The following is a 15481-nucleotide window of genomic DNA, read 5'->3' as shown; positions in this document are numbered from 1 at the left end:
AACCTTTGGGAGGTCAAAAATGGTAATTTACCTGGTCACAAATGTCCAGTAAATACCAGGGTAAATGGGTTTTGATGTTGAAAATGTATATAGTATCAGGGAAAACCTTTAATTATAAAAAGTATTATGATAAATAATGACCCTAAAGGTAATCTGATTTTTTGGGCAAGATAATAAAAAGACCAGTAATGCAGGACTTGTAATTGAGGCTTAAATGTTTAGATCTATTAATCTAATACCATATCCATAAGTTGGCATGACATCAATGGCTGTATACAAATGGAATTGCAATTTGAGAATGTTGTTCACAGACACACTTTGGTGAAGGGCTTCAGGGACTGTCTGGAAAAAAACTAAGTCCTTTCAGGAGGCATCAAGAAGAATGGAGCCATTAAAGATTTCATACTGCCCATACTGCCCTCAAAATAGGACCCAAGTCTACAGACTACCAGGAAATTACCAGAGCAGCCAAGGGGCCTCTTTGGCACTGTAGGTCTTATTGTGTAGGCAAAAATGCTAGCAGAAAAGGTATATTCATGCTGACCCAACCGATACCTCACACCACACATACATTGTACCAAGAATATTACATTAGAGAAGTGAATCAGTAACTCAAAAAATTCAACGCTCCAAGAATGCCACTTTGTGGGAAAAATCTGAATGACATGACAGAGCACATGAAAAAAGCAACTAGAAGACATGACTTACTAAACCTGCCTGGTGAATTTGGAGCTACGTTCTACAAGCCTCGCCCTCGCCGCCGTACCACGCATCCGAAGAGCCACCACCGGAGGAAGATCCTTCTCCTACCTGGCAGCCAAGACATGGAACTCCCTCCCCATCCACCTCCGGCTGACACAGGACCATCTCGCCTTCAGGAAACAACTCAAGACCTGGCTGTTCGAGCAGTAGCGGACGATTGATTGATAGTTATAAATGGTGGCAAACAGCTATTTATTCTTTTAAATCAGGCGTTACCTCTCCTGAGGCATGAGCTGGGAGATAGATGAATGTGTGAGCCTTGTTCTTAAACCAGAAAATGTCTTGCTATTTGCACTGAACTATTTTAAAGTTTTTATTAACTTTGTTGGGACCTGTTTTTAAAGATTACTTTTGAAAACTGTACCGGACTCTGAGGGTTTGCTGCCAGTGCTAGGAAGCCGGTTCCCGCTCCGTTTTTGATCGCACCGCCATCTTGGATTGAGTCAGGGTGAGCAGTCTAGGCTTTCCCAAGTCTCACACCTGATTCCCTGCTTGTGCGAGCATTGTATAAATTAGGAGGCTGGCGCGAGCGCGCAGCATTACCTCTCCTGAGGCGTGAGCCTTTTTTTTAAACCAGAAAATATCTTGGTATTTGCACTGAACTATTCATTTTATTTGGCACAGTTTTGTTTTAAAGTTTTTATTAAATTGTTGGGACCTGTTTTTAAATATTACTTTTGAAAACTGTACCTGACTCTGAGTGCTCGCTACCGGCACTAGGAAGCTGGTTCCCGCTCTGTTTTTGATTGCACCGCCATCTTGGGTTGAGTCAGGGTGAGCAGTCTAGGCTTTCCCAAGTCTCACACCTGATTCCCTGCTTGTGCGAGCATTGTATAAATTAGGAGGCTGGCGCGAGCACGCCGCTGGCGTGCCAAAGGCAAGCCCGTCTGTGCCCGTCCACGCTAGTTTCGCGCTCAGCGCCAGGACCCCAATTAGCTCTATATCAGGTACACCCCTTCTTTATGTATATTCACGTTTAGATTTAATGGCTATGAATACGGTGGAGATGGATATCAATTGTCTGTGTCTCTCGCTATGCACTAGACCTACCTCCTCTGGAATGATCTGCCCTAACTGTTAGGTGAGCCTTCCTCTTGTAAAATACCCGTCAGTTAGACCTAGGAGGGATACTAGAGCTGAGAGGCATAATGTGGCTGTACTAAAGGGCATTCTGCTGAATGCCAGATCACTGGTTATGCATAGCATTGAATTTGCCAGGCTTATGGACGAAAGAGAAATAAAAATGGCTTTTATTACAGAAACTTGGACTGACGAAGCCTCAGGTCCAGATCTGGTGAAAGCAATTCCATCTGGATTTGCCTGCCATATTTTAAATAGGCCAAATAAGAAGGGGGAGGACTGGCAGTCATATATCCTAGCAGTATGAAGGCAACATTTTGCTCTATGTCCAATTCAGACTGTGAATCCCTGTTTTTCAATTTGAGCCTAGCCCACCATCATACGCTCAAAGGTATACTGCTGTACAGACCACCTGGAAATAGAAGCTCTTTTATTAAAACAATTGGCAACCTATTGGAAGAAGCTATTTCTCCAGATACTTATGCCATTCTGTGGGGTTTTTAATTTTTACTTGGAGGCTACAAACGATCCAGACACAGTGATCCTTACAGATATGATGAAAGGCGTCAGCCTGGTTCAATGTGTAACCACCCCCACCCACAAGGTGGAACATACCCTTGATTGTATATTTACTAATCACCCGGGGCTCAGTTTTACTGGGGTGTTGCCGCTGGTCTGGACAGACCATGCGGCTGTCCAGTTTGAACTGAAACTAGAGAATCATCTTAATGGGGGCAGATGCCCAATAAACAGATCCAATTCCAGGCCTGGAATAAAGTAAACGGGAAGGAATTTCAGGAACTCCTCACATCCTCGGCAGGTTCTATTCCCACTAAACCAGAGGAAGCTACTTTGACTTACACCGAATGGTTGAAAAATGCATGTAGGAAATTAGCTCCAATAAGAACCATTGTCCTGAAAAGATCACTCCCTTCCTCCCTGTGGTTCACGGAAGAATTGAGAACCCACAAACTTAAATGTAAGCGTCTTGAACGCTGTTGTCGGAGAGACTATAGAGAGGTTGATAAGGAGACATATAAAAAGAGCCTCCAAAGCTACAAACAGCATCTGTTTAGCAGCTGTTTGTAGCTTTGGAGGCTCTTTTTATATGTCTCCTTATTTTGTTACCAAAATTGACCTGGCCAGAAGTTCATCAAAAGAACTTTTTAGCACCATGTCAAGTCTGGTATTACCATCTCCAGCTAAAGTCCATTCTAGTCAGGAACTTTGTGATGGGTTGGCTAACTTTTTTCTAAACAAAGTTGAGACTATGTTTTCAGTGTTTAATGATCCTAGGAAGGCCGGTGGTCTAAATGCTAGGAAGGTCCTGAATCCATCCTCTCCACCTTACCCCTCATTGGATGAGTTTACATCATTATTAGTGGAAACCACTTATAAGTTACTTCTGGCAGCTCGGTCAGGCTCCCCGGACAATCCCTGCCCAGTGGCAGTGGCTCAGCTTGCCGCATGGCCTACTTCATGTGTCCTCACATCAATTTTCAACATGATGTTGGGAACCAGTCAATTTCCTAAACCTTGGAAGGTGGCCTCGGTTCTACCTCTCTTGAAAAAAATCCAATCTGGATCCTAAAGATCCAAATAGCTTTCGTCCTATATCGCGTCCTCCTCTGCCAGCAAAATTGATAGAGAAGGCCCTTAATATACAGCTTAGTGCTTTCCTTCGAGAGACAAATGTTTTGGATCCCACGCAATACGGCTTTAGAGAAGGGCACAGCACGGAGTTGGACCTCATTAAGACAACTGAGGAGATTAGGAAGGCTGTGGACCGGGGCGACAAAGCGGCCTTGGTCCTGCTGGATCTGTCCGCGGCCTTTGACACGGCCCATCACGATCTCTTGATGGACCGGTTAAGGGCTGTGGGATCCAGAAGGAAGCGTGGAAACTCCTTCATTCGTTCCTCTCGGACCGAGTCAAGATGGTGTCTCTGTGTGATTACCAATCCAAACCATTTGTGCTGACTTGCGGAGTCCCACAGGGGTCATCGCTTAGTCCTACGTTGTTTAACGTATACGTCTCCTCTTTGGCCCCACTTACTAGTGCTTTTAGATTTTATCTTACAACCTATGCTAACAACACCCAAATTGTGGTGTCTCTTCTATCCGGGCAGAAAGTTGGGACTGAGAGGCGTTTTCAGGACTGCCTGGAAGCAGTAGGCAATTGGATAGGGGACAACTGTTTAAAATTGAACTCTGATAAGACTGAGGTGATTTTATTTGGTAATGACCATAATTTTTGGACTCCCAATTGGTGGCCACCATCGATGGGTTCCCTTCCTATACCTACGAAGAAGGCTAAGAACTTAGGTGTTATTGTGGATGACAAACTCAAATTTGGAGACCAAATAAATGCAGTTTCATCTAAAACCGCATTTATTAAAACAATTAAAAAATCTGCCTTTTTTGCCGTTGGGTAGTCAACAGACCGTGGTTAATGCTTTGGTCTTATCAAAGCTTGACTGTTGTAATGACCTGTATTTAAACATTCAGGAACGCTTTATGAACAAGCTGCAAATGCTGCAGAATGCTGCAGCTAGGCTTCTCACCGGTATGCCAAAGTTTGCCTCAATTTCTAGAGGTATAAAAAAACTTCATTGGCTCACAGTGAGAAACAGAGTTCGTTTCAAGGCATTGTGTATAGTCTATAAGGCTCTACATGGTACTGGACCAGAATTTTTAAGAAAACAATTCACATGGTATGCACCAACAAAAAATCTTCGCTCTTCGGGGGCCAAGTTGACTACCGTGCCAGCCATCAAAAAACCACTTGGGGAGGTAGAAGCTTCGTACTTGGGGCAGCGAAGGCTTGGAACGACCTTACCGATTATCTCAGACATTCTACTGATTTAACATCTTTCAGGAAAAATCTGAAAACATGGCTGTTTGACAAATAGTTTGGTTGAACTATGACACATTCTCTTTCTCCTTACGTCTTCTGTTTGTTTCTTGGTATTGGAAAGGTAACTAGCGCCAGGACGCCTCTGGGTAATCGTGCGCTATATAAGTTATCATAACATAACATAATGGCACAGGTTTGTAGGAATATGATAAAATATGGACATCGGCTAAAGAGTGGTTGTGTGTGTGGTTCAAGACCAGCACTCACCCCAGCAGCCTCGCCTGTCCGCTGCTCTCCTGCCTATTGTCCCAGCCCAGGGTTTGAGCCAGCAGTTCGCCTGGTGCCGCTGCTACACCCTGCTGGTCGGCCGTTGTGATCAGAGACCCCCACATGTCTGTATCTGTTTATTCTTCTTTTTTCTGTACCCCAAAATTGTGTTTTGGCCCTTCTCTTCTGTACCCGTAATTTTTGGCATCTAGTTTGTGTTTTCCTTGCCGCGTTTTCCTGCCGCTGCTGCCCCTGCGGCCCCGCCCAACGATCCAGCCCGCTCCTGCCCCCGACCTGCTCCTGCCCCATCCCCTTCTTATGGCAACCGATGCGCGGTCGCACCGCTGGCATGCCGAAGCCACGCCTAAGGCCAGCCTGTCTGCTCCTGTCTGCACCTGGGCAGTACTCAGTGCCAAACCCACTTGCCCCGTGACCACAACACCTGATACCGCCACGACGCCCACACCCTCCACGTGCTCAATGCTGGCCGAATCTCCACCTGCTTCCAGGCCACCTCAAAGCTCAACCACGGACCTTTCACCTGCCGAAACTTCAACTTCACCAGCCAGCGCTCACCTGTACGTCCAGCCCACCACACCGCTGCCGACCACAACAAATCCAGCTGCATACTACTCAACACCCGCTCAGTCCACAAACACGCCGTTGAACTCTGGACCTACTCAACTCCTCCTGCCCGGACGTCGCCTTCCTGACGGAGACCTGGATGAACACCTCCTTTCCGACTTACATAGCCATAGCCATCCCGGACGGCTACAAGATCACCCGCAGCGACCGTAACAACAACAAAACAGGAGGAGGAATCATCCACAGGAACATCATCAGAGTCTCAACCAACACACACAGACTCCCTTAGCACAGCCGAACACCTACACTTCCAGATCCACATCAATCACAACACCACACTCAGAGAAACCCTAGTCTACTGATCTCCGGGCCCTCGTCAACTATTCAGCGAATCGATCACCGACCGCATCAGCACTCACGCCCTCGCTTCCACAGACTACATCCTCCTCGGAGACCTGAACTTCCACCTCGTGAACGCCAACAACAGTAACACCACAACCCTGATCGACAACCTCGCCAACCTCGGACTCAAACAGCTCGTCAGAACACCCACCCACTCCGCCGGACACACGCTCGACCCCATCTTCTCCACCAGCAATCACGTCACCCTTAGCCACACCACTGAACTCCACTGGACCGACCACAACTGCATCCACTTCTCCTTCAAGAAACACACTGCGCACAACCACACCACAGCTTGAAAAAAGTAACTGAAGACCAGCTCATCACCACACTCGCCCAAAACCTTCACCCCGAGCCCTCCGAGACCGACGCAGCAGCCCACAACTTCAGACACTGGATCGATTACTGCGTCAACACCCTCGCCCCGATCATGAAACCCTCCAACAAGCGCACCAACACGAGAGCCAGCTTGTTCAACGCCAACGTCCAGAGCTCCAAGCACACCTGCCAAAGACTCGAGAAGCAGTGGCGCAACCACCAGACACAAGACATCCACGCCGCCCTCACGAACGCCAGACGCAAACACCACCAACTCATCCGATCCGCCAAAAGAACCTCCTTGAAGGAACGCATCAACATCAACGGCCACAACAGCAAAGAGCTCTTCAACATCGTGAAAGAATTTGCCTCCCCCAGCTCCAGCGCCAACGACATCCCACCGTCACAAGTACTCTGCAACTCCCTGGCCACCTTATTCCACCGCAAGATCCCAGACATCCACAGCAGCTTTGAAACCCAGATGCCAACAACAGGTGCCAACATCCTCGTCTCAACACCCACCAAACACTCTGACTTCCCAGCTCTCCTGGGACCACATCAACGACAAAGACACCATCAAAATCATGAACACCATCCCCTCCGGCTCACCTTCTGACCCCTGCCCCCACCACATCTTCAACAAAGCAAGCTCCATCATCGCATCCCAACTCTGAAAAATCATCAACAGCTCCTTCGAGACCGTCACCTTCCTGGAATGCTGTCAACACTCTGAGATCAGTGTCTTACTCAAGAAACCCAAGGCAGACCCAAAGGACCTCATGAACTTCCGACCCATCTCCCTGCTCCCGTTCCCTGCGAAAGTAATTGAAAAGATGGCCAACAGACAACTGACCCGCTTCCTGGAGGAGAACAACGTCCTGGACCACTCCCAATCCGGATTCCGCAGCAACCACATCACCGAAACCGCCCTCATCGCCGCCACTGACGACATCAGAACCATACTGGACAATGGCAAAACCGTGGCCCTCATCCTCCTGGACCTCTGGGCTGCCTTCAACACCGTCTGCCACCACACCCTGCGCACATGCCTCCGTGACGCAGGGATTCGTGACAAAACCCTGGACTGGATCACCTCCTTCCTCACTGGCAGAACCCAGAGAGTCCACCTCCCCCCTTTCCGATCCGAAGCTACAACAATCACCTGCGGCATTACCCAAGGATCATCCCTCAGTCTGACCCTTTTTAACATCTACATGGCACCGCTCACCAACATCGTCCGTGCACACCTTCTCAACATCATCTCCTACGCCGACGACACCCAGCTGATCCTCTCCCTCACCAAGGACCCGGCTACCGCCAAATCCAACCTCCATGAGGGTATGAAGGCTGTTGCAGACTGGATGAAGACTAGCAGGCTGAGGCTGAAATAGGACAAGACAGAGCTCCTCATCCTCGATCCATCCACTCTGCATGGGATGACTCCTGGTGGCAGGTCATGCTGGGAGCTGCCCCGACTCCCACCAACCATGCACGCAACCTGGGTTTCATTCTGGACTCCAAGCTCTCTATGAACCGGCAAGTTAACACCATTTCCTCCTCTGGCTTCCACACCCTCTGCATGCTCCAAAAGATCTACAGATGGATCCCCACCGAAACTAGAAGGATGGTCACCCAAGCACTGGTCAGCAGCAGGCTGGATTACAGCAACGCCCTCTACGCAGGAACCACAGCAACACTCCAGAAAAGACTCCAACGCATACAAAACGCCTCCACACGCCTCGTCCTCGGACTCCCTCGCCACAGCCACATCACCACCCATCTGAGAGACCTGCACTGGCTCCTGGTCAACAAAAGGATCACCTTCAAGCTCCTCACCCACGTCCACAAAGCACTCCACAATGCCGGACCAGCATACCTTAATGAACGACTATCCTTCTACACCCTGAATCGCCAGCTTTGCTCCGCTGACCTTGCCCTCGCCACTGTCCCACGCATCCACTGAATGACTGCCGGAAGCAGATCATCCTCCCACTTCGCCGCCAAGATGTAGAACACACTCCCCGCCCACCTACGGCAGACCCTGGACCTGCTGACCTTCAGGAGACTCCTCAAGACCGGGCTGTTCAACCAGTAGGTGCTTCCCCCACCCCCTTAGCGCCTGGAGACCCTCACGGGTGAGTACAAGCTCTACAAATGTCTTGATTGATTGATTGATTGATAATTAAGCAAGGGCATGAATTCAAGGGGATCAGTGATGCTGGGAGCATTTGGCAAGGTTAGAAGAATGCTGTGGAATGGTGGGGCAGCAAAGTTAGAGATAGATACTGTTGGAAATTGCCCTTTCTAAGGTGCTTTCACTTGAATTTTCTCCTTCCCGGTTTTCTGCTGATCTCATTGCTAGTCTCAGGGCTTTGAGGGCATTTGACACTGCCATTCAGTGCTGAAGTGCTGTGCCTGTTATATACATACTGGTGATTGGTGTATACTTGATTGGCTGTTTCGAATTAGCTGTAAGTCCCTTGTCTACACAGTGTGGGTACCTTGTATGCTCCTCCGTGGGGCTGCAGCACTGGTTGTGCCATCCATGGAGGTAGCTCATCAATCGTGCTGCAGGTTTGCCCCGGTGGGGCCGGTATGCACAAGTTACTGTTACTCAGCTTGTCATTTAAAACACTAAGTGCCAAGGTTCTGCATGTCTCTTGGTATATTGGAATTCTCCCTGGGGACAGGGTGCAGTGTCGGGAAGAGGTAGGGCACGGACACATGTGCGTTAAATGCAAGGGTTGTAAATGGCACTGGATGGTGTGTTCGGTACGACAGGGCTTGCTTCTCACACTGGTTTGGCATGGGGGAATGTGGAGAAAGGCTATTGAACAGTATTTCCTACGTGAAGAATAGTAGCAATATGGTGATTGATATAGATGTGTTTGTAATGGTAAATCCCCTCTGGTAGTGCGAGCTGATATGACGTTACATGTGTGCAAATGTCACTTTGTCAAAATGTCCATATTAATGCTCATGGCTCTGTGTGCCTGTCGGCCTGTCTCCTAATTCACATCTGGTGCTGGGGGGAGACCTACACATGTGCATTACTGATAGAAGGCCATAAACTAGGGGCTGAATGGAAACTGCAGACCTCTGACTCTGAGGGGCCTTTATGGGATCGTTACAAGGGGGTGGAATTGGCACCTGAATTCCAAGGGGCAGGGTCTTGGCCCCACTAAAGACAGTGATCAAACCTCCTGGGATTGGAAGGCAGAAGGGACAACATTTAGAGACGGTCTGTGCATTTCAAAGATGGCTATTTGAACTGGTCGTATCTTCAAAGGCCATTGTGGGTATAACTACTGGGGCTTGGGCCTCCGACGTTAGAGACGCTTTGGGATTTGAAAGCAAACTACACTGGTTTGATGCTGAAACATCAACACGAGGAATCATTAGGGCAGGTGGAACTGCAACTGGAGTATCTGCAGACTAGTGGTAGCCTGGAGCTTGTCGTGCTCCAGGAAGGGGACTATTACTTGGTGGATTTTGCCTGGACATTGCTGGTCTGCAGCTAAGTGCCAATTGTTATAGCCTGGGTTCCTAAGTACTCTCCAAGTGCCAGTTGGCTCGCCTCCTGGCCACGAGATCCCAGGAAAACAAAGACTATCCCCATTTCCACAAGGTCATAAGGGCCACGCAGGGTGCGGCAGAAAAGGGTGGAAGTGATCATCATTTGGGGCAATAACCGTCCCAACACTGTGCAGAGGAGTGTGCTCTTAAAGATCAGCAGCCCACCTAAGGTTCCAGGTTGTGAGGAGTTCGAAGAGTGAGGGGAAGCTTAAAGAGTCTGAGGGAGCTGTACTTGCAACCAGGGGATACACGCTAGCTTGCATTCCAGGTTGTGTGGTGTCCAAGGGGTGTTGGGAGACCTGAGCTGAGACTGCCTTTGACCTCCAGGTCAGGAGGACGACAGTGCCTGATCGTGACTTCAGCCCGAGGTTTCTGGCTCCCACTCCCTGCTCCATGCCACAAGGTACTTTGTTGTAAAAACATTGTGACAGGCTGGGAGTTACAGAAGCTCATACCTCTGCTTGAGGGGAAACATTCCTCCAGACTTAGAAACCACCAGTTTCCTAGGTTACACACTTTTGTCTACAATGGGGATAGCGATCCCTCACTCGTGCAGGTGCTGCTGAGAACCTGGAGGTCTAATCCGCACGGGCAAAGCTAAGTTACTGTTTCTTTCTGTTTTAGGTGGTTCTGTCAAGTCAATCTAATCAATGTGGCGCCAGCAGGGGGAACGTCTTTTGTTAGCCGGTGTAGTTGAGTGACTGCAAGGCTGGGTCACGATGTGGAGTCTAAGACCTGTGATTGCTTGACCATTGCAACTGTTGGGGGTATGCGAAATTGGGGAATATTGTGTTAGATGAGTACATCTGAATAGGGCATATATGTTCATTCTGTTCTGCCGCTAATGGGAAAGTTTGACAAATGCATAAAACTGCAAAGTGTGTATATAATATGTATATTGTTTAGTTGTCAATGTGTGTGTAATACAAAGACCAGTGTTTTATACATACAGTGTGGAGTCTTTTTGTGGTGTACGCAGTGTAGCCTGAGGTTGGTGTCATGCCAGTACTTTAAACTTGGGCTCTGAGGATAAGCCTGACTGCTCGGTGTCAAGCTACCCAAGGGTGAATGAAGGTTATCGGACACTTGTATTGTACTCATCCTATCGAGGACGGTGAATTCCGACTGACTTCGATGTGTCCCAACCTGCCGAAAATCAGCAGGTCTAACAGGGACAATGTAGGTTGTCCTTTTGTAACCACCAGAAAACAGGTCTCTTTCCTTAACGTGTAAACAATTCCAACCAACCACATCCATACTATTGTGACAGTTGGAGACATAGCATGTAATTTTTAGGCAAAAGGATGACCCCCCCCCATATTGTATATTCAACATGCAAAGACATGCTTATAATAAACTGTGACCATAGACCTGACATAAAATGACTGACTATGTGGATCACATCAACAAAAGTTAAAACGTTTGACTCATAGAAATCTCTTCTTCAGACTCGCAAGACTAGAGTGATCATGAACGTCAATCCATAACTCGGCCCCCAAGGGAGTCATGTTACCTTCTTCCCTGCCAAGCCCTATCCTGCATTTTTGTGCCATTATATTTTTCACAGCTGGTCCAGGCCACCATATCGGCCATGATGGGCAGCGGATAGAGTGTGTTAGGGAACGGCAGCATGTACAAATACAAAATGGAAGGCTCGATATCTGCCAATTATTGCATGGTAGGACAGTGCTGGATGGAAGACCGTGTGGGGTGAGGAGTCGCAGAGGGTATAAGCACCCACAGAAAGGGTTATTGTTGCCATTTTAGACCTTGCACGTGAGTGGAGGGTGGAATAATATTGAGAGAAGTACCTGGCACAGATAGTATAGGGAAGACAGATTTACGCATCGAGGGGCATGGGATGTGTGCAGTGTGATAAGGAGTTGAGTATGTCTGGACACCCAAGTGAAGACTGGATTACTGTGATGTATGGCACAACATGTGAGCCGATAATAATGAGTGCACTGTGATGGGCTATGAGAACCTATTGCTTAGATACTGGCAAAGCCTGGAACCTCTGATACGGCTCTAGGCCTGGAGTGGAGGTGATCAAGTTGGCTTGTTCATCAGTGTTCACCTTGGATCCTTTACAGAGAATCTGCCTGGGAGTTAGGTTGTGCTGCGCTCTGGTGACAGATATACAGATTTTCACTTCGTAAAGACAACAATTGCATTTGGTGATACTGGGGATGTGCCGTAACACAATAAAGAAAGATCCTTGTTACCAAATACTTTGCACCTCAAGCTCATTTTAGGACAAGTAAAGAAATCGCATTATTACAAGTCTTAACAAAGCATATCGAGAAAAGTTTACCTATCCATACGATAGCCCCTGTACACGGATGTGTTTATTGGTGAGAGGTTGCATCATTTGTTAAGAAGTTGGTGCCAATATTTTTGATGAATAGTCTAATAAGTGATGATTCAGGGCCGAGTTATCTAAGACAAACAGAAAAATTGAAAAAAGAAAAATGTTTGCCAGGCAATTGAACAAAAGGCATTTATGTGCAGGAAATTCCATACAGCTAAGCATGTACCTCAGGAAGTCGAATTTTATGTGTAATAAAAGCTTTGTTTACAGTTCAAGGAATGCATTATGTCGTTTTCCACAGCCTTATTGTTTGTATGGTATGAGCAATGTGGACGGAAAATGCTTCTGCCCTGTATCCATTCAACTTTCCTCTCGAGAGAAGGTCCTGTTCTCTTTTTCTAAGATTTATATACTATAGCACCCCACTTAAATCGTAGAAAACCTCATAATTGTAAAACCCTGAAACTTATTTAAAGTAATTTGTTAATCTAACCATAAATCTTACTTTGAGACAGACCCACAAGCCTATATAAAAAGAGAGTAAAACTCTATCAACTTCAATGATGTTTGAGACCCAATGGAAAACGATCTGGGAGCCACAAAGTGAGCAAGGTTTGGTTCTATTTCTGAAATGTGATTTGTGGAATGAATTACCAGATGACACCAGACTCAAGGACAACATACTCCTATTTAGTGAGTGTAGTTACTGTTTTAATTATTAGTAATATTTACGTAGCTTGGTCCTAGCCACATGGGCAGTGGGGAACTGCATAAGAAACCAGTAATTCCATGAAAGGATGCAAACAGAATATTAGTACTGAGAATAACCATAACATTGGTGTTTTTATTGTGCAACAGTGGGCTCCATGGAGAGGAAGTGAGTCTTGAGGATAAGCTTTAAACAGGTGGGTCTTCGGGTCCTCCTAAATGTCATTTAGCTTTAGATCCTCACGCAGATCACTCTGGGGTCATGGAGACACAGGTGAGAAGGCCTGGATCAGAGTCTTATTGTTTCTTCATTTTAGGATGACTAGAACCCGTTGTAGCTTCTCCTGTTTCTCTGCCATCTGGAAATCGTGAGCTTGCCTTTCAAGTAAAAGAGCTGTTTGTGTATTGCAGACCTTCTTAAAATAAATGGATTCTCTCCTGCAGTGCAGCCAGTGAAGATCTAAAAAATGGTTCAAGTAAACCTATTCAACGTATGTGATGGGATACACCACACACGTGATTACATCCCTATGCTCAAGTCTAAAATGTGCAAGAAGGAAAAGATCAGAGGATGCACCTTTATGACCAGCTCCTGATCAGGAGTTCCATCCCAGTGCAGATACCGTTGTTTCTGGAAAAATCACATCTCTTCTAAGAACATATTGAAACCTATTCACAAAGGAGTATTACTTTTGTGACCAAATGTGCCTCTTTTACGCCTGTCTGGGTTAACACAATGCTTGCAGGCCGCCTTAAACCTATTTATGTGTGTGGGGATCTCTTCCACGACTGCAGAGATCTCTGCACCTATAAATCCCACACAAGGGGTGCGAGGAAATTGAAGTTTCAAGTTCAAGTTCAAATTCAGGCATTTGTATAGCGCACTACTCACCCAGAGGGTCTCAAGGCGCTTGGGGAAGGGGTTAATTATTTGTCGAATAGCCAGGTTTTAAGTTATTTTCTGAAGGAGATGTGGTTTTGAGTAAGGCGGAGGTGAGTGGGGAGTGAGTTCCAGGTCTTGGCCGCAAGGAAGGAGAATGATCTGCCACCCATGGTGGATTTTCGGATGCGCGGGACTGCGGCGAGGGCTTGATTGGACGATCTTAGTTGGCGGGTGGGTTTGTAGAAGGACAGTCGGGTGTTGAGGCATTCGGGTCCTAGATTGTAGAGGGCTTTGTGTGCGTGGGTGAGAAGGCGGAAAGTAATTCTTTTGTTTACGGGAAGCCAGTGGAGGTCTTTTAAGTGTCCGGTGATGTGATCTTGGTGGGGGATGTCTAATATGAGTCTTGCTGATGCGTTTTGGATGCGTTGGAGTTTTTTCTGTAATTTTGTTGTGATTCCGGCAAAGTGTGGGTAGCCATCGTAGTTTGTGAGCATGCATGTTTGTGGCATTCAAAAACTCCTGTCAATGTCTTTTTCACCTTTCAGAGGTTTTTACTCCAGTCAAGTGATGCTGTAAATCCCTTTCCTGGTTAGGAACGGGTAGTAATGATCCGCAGGTCTGCTGTAGGTGTCATGGAAGGGGTTTTTCCATGGGGATAACATCTATGTTTTCACAAGTGATCTTTTTCCCACTTTGTGGAGTCAGTACTCCCACATTAAGAGTTCCACACTGTGGCAACAGGATCCAGATGAGGATTTTTATATGACCTTTCCTGAAATCCGCATAGAAACCTTCACCTGATGTAGCTTTCCATGCAGATTCCTGTGAATGCTTCTGAATTTCTGGAAGTAATAAATCTACACATATGTGTAACTCTGCAACTGTAGGGTTACTACTACTGTGAATCATGGGGCAGATTTACAATTCCTGGCTCATCCCTGCAAATCAGCAGTATCCAAAGGTTGAATCCATAAGTAACTGTACTATGGTCAATAAATTGAAGGATTTAAAGGGAACCTTACTTTAGTCTCTGAAATGCTAGATTCTTCCATTCACTCACACTCCATGCATGCACGGTTCCCTAACAATATTCTTCCTTGCAACCATGTTGCTGCTCTGGGCCTATTGTTGCCTTCGATTAATCAATTCTAAAGTGAAACTCTTGAGATGCCTTCATCTCCTGCGCACTCACATCTGTGTCCATTGAACACAGCCTGCGATAGTGAGTTGGTCTGAATATAATGAGGTCCTCACTCAGTACTCTTTCTGCATGCATTGTACCAGACTGTCATCAATGATCCTCCTCAATGGTGCTTCCTTGGATCTCTTGTCCCACTTTCAGATAAGAGGATTGCGATAGCCAAAGAAAAACAATTTTGAAAAGATTATACCATGGAGAGGGTGTACAATCTTGTTACAAAGGGCATGTCTAGGAATGTACGTCTTCTTCCACCTTCTGCCAGTTGCACTAACAGAAGTCAAAAAAAGATGGAAGTTGAGTGAGATCAGATTTTTACTTCCTCATGAAGACTGTAGATTAACCTAGGCCTCCATCTAGACAAATGTGGACCAGATTGGACTGCAAGGTGGTAGGGAGGGCAAAGAGTACTAAAATCATCGATACTTGCTTTAGGTTGCTTTTGGATGATTCTTTTCATCAGTGGCGTAGAAAGGGGAGTGGGGGTTGGTCCGCCCCTGGCGGCACGAGTTTTGGGGGTGGTACCCCCCATACT

The sequence above is a fragment of the Lissotriton helveticus genome, chromosome 3_1 (assembly GCF_964261635.1).
Source record: "Lissotriton helveticus chromosome 3_1, aLisHel1.1, whole genome shotgun sequence".
NCBI classification, from domain to species: domain Eukaryota; kingdom Metazoa; phylum Chordata; class Amphibia; order Caudata; family Salamandridae; genus Lissotriton; species Lissotriton helveticus.
This window is presented reverse-complemented; position numbering follows the sequence as displayed.